The 7,156-nt window shown below is 58.6% G+C and overlaps 1 long non-coding RNA gene across 1 annotated transcript; it reads left to right on the top strand.

Moving 5' to 3' along the window:
* The first annotated feature begins 370 nt into the window (after positions 1-370).
* LOC119098902 (uncharacterized) lies at positions 371-6,452 on the top strand. The gene is made up of 2 exons (XR_005094297.1): positions 371-484; positions 5,304-6,452. It is a non-coding gene; the product is annotated as an uncharacterized LOC119098902 (long non-coding RNA).
* Positions 6,453-7,156: the final 704 nt, after the last annotated feature.

Raw genomic sequence — 7,156 nt, 5'->3', positions numbered from 1 at the left:
CTGTTTTGATGGCGGCGTCGGCTCTCTTCAGTTGGGCCATATTGAAATCGGCCGGCCAATCGCCGCGCCACCGGGCACGCGCAGGTATTGGCGGCTGGAGACGGCGCCGCCGCCTCGCCCCCGGAGACCGGCACGGCGCAGCGGCGGCAGGACACGCCGAGAACAGGCCCGGCCCTGGCCTGAGCCCCCGACCCCGGCGCTCTGCTGCTCAGCCCCGCGCCCTGGCACACGCGGCACGGGAGCTGCGTCTCACGCGCGGACTGCTGCGAGTCGGCCTGCGCGCCGGCAATGTGGTCCGCACGCGCCCGCGGCGCCCAGCGGGGCCACGCTGCTGCAGACTGTGACGGCTTCGTGCGCCGCAGGTGTGACCGTGGACGAGGACGAGCCGCCGCCGCCGCCGCTGCCGGCCAAGCAAGGCCGGCAGATGTCGTCGTTTGAGGAGCCGGCGGAGAACGGCTGGCGCGCCACGCCTGCACCGAGCGAGGTCAGCTCATGTCGCTGTCGGTGTCGGCGAGCCCCGGCCGACCTGGCGCTGGCGCCGCGCGCGCGCTCAGAGCTGGCCGTGTGTGTGCGCATGCTCCCGTCCGTGTGTGGGGTGGCGGTCCGACTCGCTGGGTCCGGGGCCACTCCGCGTGTAGGGTGCGTGTACAACTGTCGTGTTTTGTCCATGCTGCACATGGTCTCCGTGGAACCAAGCCAGATCTTAGGTACGTAAAAACAACATCGACGCGAAGAAAAGATGTCAAGTCGTTGCCAATTGCATCGAAGGGAATGTGGAGGAAGCGTTGCACCCTAGTGGTGGGCGAGAAGTCTATCGTTGTGCTCACGCGGGCCAACCGATGAGGCGAAAGAATATGGGGACAAATTGCCAGCATTCGCCGTTACGGGTCTAGGTAGAGAGAGGGCGGAGGGGTGAGGGGGCAGCAATGAGATCAGGCAACGAAGAGTCGTCTCACCACTCCTATTAGAGCTCGAATGAGCAGATGCCTACTGACTTTGGATTGACTTCAGTCAGAGATCAAATGAGTCAAGCTCCATCAGTGGTGGTGAATATTTTATTTTTCCTTTTCATTCCCTCTCTACCTAACAAGATTGTGCAGAATTCTGAACCTTTGTGCTGTCGTCTCCTCTCATCATTCGACGTCGAAGACAACGACTTACAATAGCCAGAACCAGTCGCGAGTGCCTCAGGGGGCAAAAGCGGGGTGGTTAGCTCATTGGACCCCCACGTGGCGGCCCGGGCTCAAATCCCGGTTGCACCATGGCCCCTGGGCGCTAATATGGCCGATGCGGTCGCGAGCGCTCCGTAAAAGGGGCGTGACGACGTGCGACGCGCTCACTGTGATAAAAAACTGGTGCCTCAGGTCGTCTGCGTACCACGACCATGCGCAATTCCCTTCATAAGCGCGACAGCCCGAGCAATTCATCTGCGACACTAAGTCCCAGGCGGGCCTTTGCCCTGGAAATGAGCCCCGATCGCGGTCCCCGTCCGCCTCGTCCTCGACGCCGGCGTGCGGCCGGCCGCGGGACGGCGCTCCGGCCCGCCGGCCAGCAGCGTGCCAGCTCCGGCGTCGCGCGCGCGGCGGCGGAGCCGGCTGCACGGCCTCTCCGTCACCGCGAGGCCCGCCGGCAGACCGACACTTCAGAGCGGTTGGTCAGCCGGTGGCCGGCGGCGGCGGTGGCGCGAACGGAGCGGACGGCGGCGCGCTGGGACGAGCTCGTAAAGCGCGCCGGCCCGGGACGCGCCGGCCGGCCGGAGGTGGCGTCTCATTGATCGCCGCCCGGCCGGCCGCCGACGCCGGCACGCGGCCGAGCGGGCGCCGCCGGCCGCTCAGCTGGGCGCGGCTGGCAGCGGCGCACCCCGCCGGTCCTGCACCAGGCCATGACGGCGTGACCGCCGCCGACAGGGACTCGGACCGGCCGCGGGTCGGTAGTGTCGGCCCGGGCCATCAGCGAGCAATGGCGCCACGCAGGCGGCCTCGAGCTGTCACTGGTGGGCCCCAGCACCCTGTTTACAGATGGAGCTGCTAAATTTCCGGGGCGCAGCGGAGGACGAGCCGCTCTGCCGGCTCGCCGGGCGGCCGATAATTCCGAGCCCGCCCGTCTTTGATCATATATGCACGATGTGAGGAGCACCGCTGAACAGCAGGCTGAACGCATGTTTATCTGTCGGGTTCTTCCGGAGCCCCCCGGCTGGAGTGCCTATTCGCGACGCTTTCTGTTTATCTGTCGGGTTCTTCCGGAGCCCTCCGGCTGGAGTGCTATTTCTGTTTATCTATCGGATTCTTCCGGAGGCCTCCCCCCCCCCCCCCCCTCGGCAGCAGTGCCTACTCGCGACGTTTTCTGTTCATCTGTCGGGCTCTTCCGGAGGCCCCCCTTCGGCTGGAGTGCCTACGCGCGACGCTTTCTGTTCTAGATGGAGAACACTGGGTACACATGGGTGGGCTGTTGCAGTATACGAGGCCCTAAAAGATCAAATGTTTCGAGCACCAGGCGGATCTGCGTTGCGGCATCGTTGCAGTAACGAATCACGCAACGCCAGATACGGAAGACACGTACCCGAAATTAAAGCTTGGCTTCTGACGGCTTCGTGTCCGCGGTACTCGGGAGTTGATCTCTTAAGATCGCTACTTTGTGCTAAGCTGAAGCTGATTGTTGGAATGGGACAGCGTTGTGTCAAAGGCTTAAGATTGGGTCGACGTCAGCATGCGCCGTTGACGAAGACGCTCTTTGCGACTCATACGCGTATGATGTCCATTTCAAAACGTCTGGTGTTATGCATTGCAATTTTTGACATGGCATTTAATGTTGGCAACTTAATGGTATAACTTAATTTGATGTATGTAAATGTTTGGGTATCATAGTTATGAACATGTCCACGTAATTCAATTTTTATTGTCTTGACACACACTTGGCACGTCTTCGGTGCATCTGACATGGTCGCATGACATATTTTGCGAGCGCCAGATTTTCTGAAGAAGATGAGTGTATCTGGCATGGACCTCATGCTGTGTGATCGATACTTCATATGAAAAGTAGATCTACAGACCAAACGCCGCTTTTATGGCGTTTAACACAGTGCATGGTAACTCTTGATGGTCGCTACTCATGACGTTTTGAGATGATGGTGAAGCCAATGGACGATTCATGGAAGCAACCATGTGTTGGTCCTGATTAATGCACACATCACACGAATTTGTGTGTGGCCACGACTCCTTTTTCGAATCGACCTCTGGCCAGGCCGGACAGATTCAGCTCATGTTTGTGTCGAAGATCCCCAGCGCTGCTTTATTGCGTGTGGATCGTCCTAAATGCAGGGAACCGGTACATTGCAACATCCGATCAAGCACGCTCCGTGTTCTCCTCAACCGCGATAAGCCACCATAGTGGTACGTGCAGACAGACGGGCGCGGGCGGCAGGTCTGCACCGGCGGGTACAGGCCGTGGTGAGGCGCTGGAGGTCGTGGCTGGAGAGGGCTGCGCGGTAGGTAGTTGGCACCCCTGCGGCGCTGTCGCTGCTGCGGACGACCGTCGGCGGGCGGCAGGTCTGGGTCATCAGCCCGTCGTCGGCGGCCGGCGGGTCTGGGTCATCAGCTCGCCGTCAGTGGGCGGTGGTGACGCGCTCGGCGGCGTCGACCGGTGTGCGTGTGTCATCGGCTGTACGAGCCGGCTGCACCACCTGCGGTCCGGCCCGGTGCTCAGGTGCTAACGATACTGCGCTTCTTTGCTGCGCGCCACTAACGAGAATGCGCTCTTCTCAACAAAAAGAGCGTACGGCGGACGCGCGTCCCGTGGTTCAACAGACGCCTGAATTCGCAGCGCTGAAGAATTACGGCTTTCGCCGCGCGCTTTCATAAACGCGTTAGTTTCCAGCGCGTTAAGCACCAGCCGGAATTATTGTGACGGATCGAGGGCCATAAAGAGGACTGTGGACTACTTTCTACGATCAACGCTAACTGCTTCTATCATAGTGTTTACCAGTGAGCGGTTTGGGGCTAAGCTGGACAAAGATACTTGAAGTAAGTAAAACGGGCCTTGAACCCGTGGTTTTTTGGCTACATGAGTTGGAAGTTTTTAGTATGGCAAAAGGCTACCTTTAAAATACCAGCGGATATGGGATAAACGACGTTTTCAAGCAAGCATTGGCTGTATTGACAAAATTCACACAAGCCGGGCTTCAAAAAAGCGAATGCATGCTTGATAATAGCGTTTAGCTGGTACCTTCTGATTTATGTGAGGTCAATTATCGTGGGAATAAGAACCGCCAACTCAATGGGCAAATGTAGTTATTTGCTGCGAAATGTAGCTTAAATTGATTCGAACTAGACCAACATTTTGAATAGCGATAACCACGCATCTAATTGGCAAATATAGAAGAACAAGGACACGTCGACTGCTTTGAAACGCGATCTGTGAGTTTGAACGATTGAACGATGAACGTAAACGATTTTTGCAAACGGACTGAACAATTTATCCTCGATCGTTGTAATAGTTTGTCCCGCGTTTTATTGTACTTTAAGCTCATATGGCTCTTAAGTTCTTAGAATTGCCTTAAATACATCCTGTTTCGTTTCTTCTCAAAACCATTTTCTCATTTCTCGTCCCAGTGCTCATTAAGATTCGCGAGCGCCGCACACGAGCAGTAATCTGTACGGGACGTCGCCAGCACACTTCAATTCGAGCATGCCTTTGTAGCGCGGCATGTGCGAGGTTAAATATGAACCTCATAGGTGGCATAATGAAGAGGAAAGCGTATGCCACAGGTCAAATAAAGCGATGTTCGTCCTTAAAGGAGCGGAACAGGGGGCTGCATGTCGCCATTTCTGCCGATTTTTATATGCTGATGAATATTGCTGTTGATATCAGCTTGGATACAGGGTGGGGAGAGGTACATTTTCAAGTGTGGGGGGGGGGGGGGCGTTTTTCGACTTGCCTACGTGCGCGATGTATGCTAGCAGCTTCAACAGCCGAATCGCTGGCTTGACGTATATCTCAACGACGCAGCACTTCACGCGATGTATGCTAGCAGTTTCAACAGCCGAAGCGCTGGCTTGACATATATATCAACGATGCAGCACTTCGTCATTTGATTCTGAACCCCCAGGCGAAACCGTTACGGGTTTCCCTGTTGCTGAAGTCCGCTTCGTCGTCGCGCTGAGCCCGCGGTGAGCCACCGTGATACCGTCACGTAAGCCGCTCTGGGGTGAGTTGGGGCACCAGTCTGGTGCCGGCCAGCGCCGCGCCGCCGACGGTGACGGTGACGGTGACGCCGCCGGCAGTAACGACACGACACCTGCCCGCAGGTGGTGACGGCGACGGCCGCCGACTCGCCGCCGGCCTCGCCGCCGCCCAGGCCGCCGCCGCCGCCGCCCAAACGCTCGGCCTCGGTGGACTCGCTACTCTGAAGAGACCCCCTCCCCGCCGCTTCCAAGGCTTTCCAGCAGGGACGCTGCGTCGTCGGGCGCCCGGGCAGCGCTGAGGGCGCCGCGCCTCTCCGGCCGGAGGCCTTTGGCGACCCGCCATCGGACGAGGTGTGACAAAAGACAGCAGTGGCGGCCGGCGTCTGCCTGCCCCGGCACGGCACGCGGTGCCTCTGTGTTACTTTGACGAGCTTCTGCCGCGCCTTTGTATTAGCGCCCATGCAGCACACTGATTCTGATTATTCGTCATAGCATGTGCTAGATATAGCGGGCTTTTATCTGACCTTGCGGCCTGTGCGTCAGCCGATGTGAGATTATTGCATTCATTCCGTCTGGTGTGTATTCAGCCGGTGTCCATGTCTATTGAGTTGTATGTAGCTAGGGTGAGTACCGGACGGCTTGAGGGCGACCGATACCGGGACAGAATGTCCTCTCACAGTGTGAGCCCGCGCTCTGCGCCGAGCAACCTTTCATACTCGAGCTGCCATATGTGACCGTGGCCAGTGGCTTGCGCACGTGCGCGTGTGAGTCGGTGCGCGGGGGCGGGCGCGGGGCGCGCGGCCGGTGCGCCGGGCGCCCCGGCCCGCGGCTGGCGCACGTCTAGTCTGTTGAACCTAAGTCAGATCCGGCCGTCGGACAGAGGCGAGGCGCGGGCCCCTACGCCGGCGCGCAGACGTCGCACAAACTGGGCTGTTCCGAGGGACCAGGCGTGTTGAGCTTTGTGATCGCTTTGCCATGTTTTTATATCGTTTTGCGCGCCCTGTGCTGGGCTTCCGTGGCATCTGCCACACCAGGGCATGATTGCGGGCTGTTGCATGGCTCAGCCTACAAATCCAGTATCCCACCGACCAACGGCACGATCCTCATATGAGTACCTATATAGCATGGCCGGCATTGTAGCTTCGGGTTGTGTCGCAGCGCATTTGTAGGATTAGACATTCGATGTACTGTTTTTCGGTACAAATCAACAAATCTAATAAACAAATGTTTCGGTGCGTGGACAGCGTACATTGAATACAGCTGAGTTTAGCAGCCGTCTGTTGAGAGAATGCGCCCGATCAACCGATCTCGAAATGATTAGATACACAAGCACATCAGGCTGGATGAGGTGGGATGCGCGCTCGACGACTGGGTGGAAGCCGGCACTGCTGCCCCGCCTGAAGTAGCAACAGAAGCCCATCCACTCGCACCACCTCAAATACCAACCGGAGGCCTCCGTGCAGGCGCAGAAGGCGGCCATTGGACGTGGCTAATGCAGCGTGGAAATAGACTGTTGCGCTCTCTGGCGCGGCGGGCAAAAGTCGTGGCGTGGCGGGGATTGCGCGGATCACCAGGCTGAGCCGGGTCGTCAGGGCAGAAGTGGGCTTCTGCTCCCGGGAAAAATCCCCGAGCATATTCCGAGCTTGGATAAAGTCACAGACATGGTCGGTGAAGGAAATTGCCCGTCGTTTTCCGTTGCTGTGCCTGGAAATATCCCAGCGCTGAGTGTTCTCCATGCCGTTACCGCGCAATAGAGGGCTGAGGGCAATTTGAGGTGAATGGCCGCCTCTGCCGCGTGCTCTGACAGTAGTCCCTCCCTACGACATCGTGTACGACTATACACAGGGCCGCTATGGCCGACGGCGTGCCCGCCCTCTCCCATCCCCTCCCCCACGCTGCCACTTACGTGTAGCTGGTGTCGCCTGGCGCTGCAACTGGGCTGGATATGACCCCGGTCTGGACTGCGCCCTGGGGCA

Source organism: Pollicipes pollicipes, unplaced genomic scaffold, assembly GCF_011947565.3.
Source record: "Pollicipes pollicipes isolate AB1234 unplaced genomic scaffold, Ppol_2.1 Scaffold_4740;HRSCAF=5597_pilon_pilon_pilon, whole genome shotgun sequence".
Lineage (NCBI taxonomy): Eukaryota > Metazoa > Arthropoda > Thecostraca > Pollicipedomorpha > Pollicipedidae > Pollicipes > Pollicipes pollicipes.
Note: the sequence above shows the minus strand (reverse complement) of the source record. Positions and strands in the feature narration are given on the sequence as shown.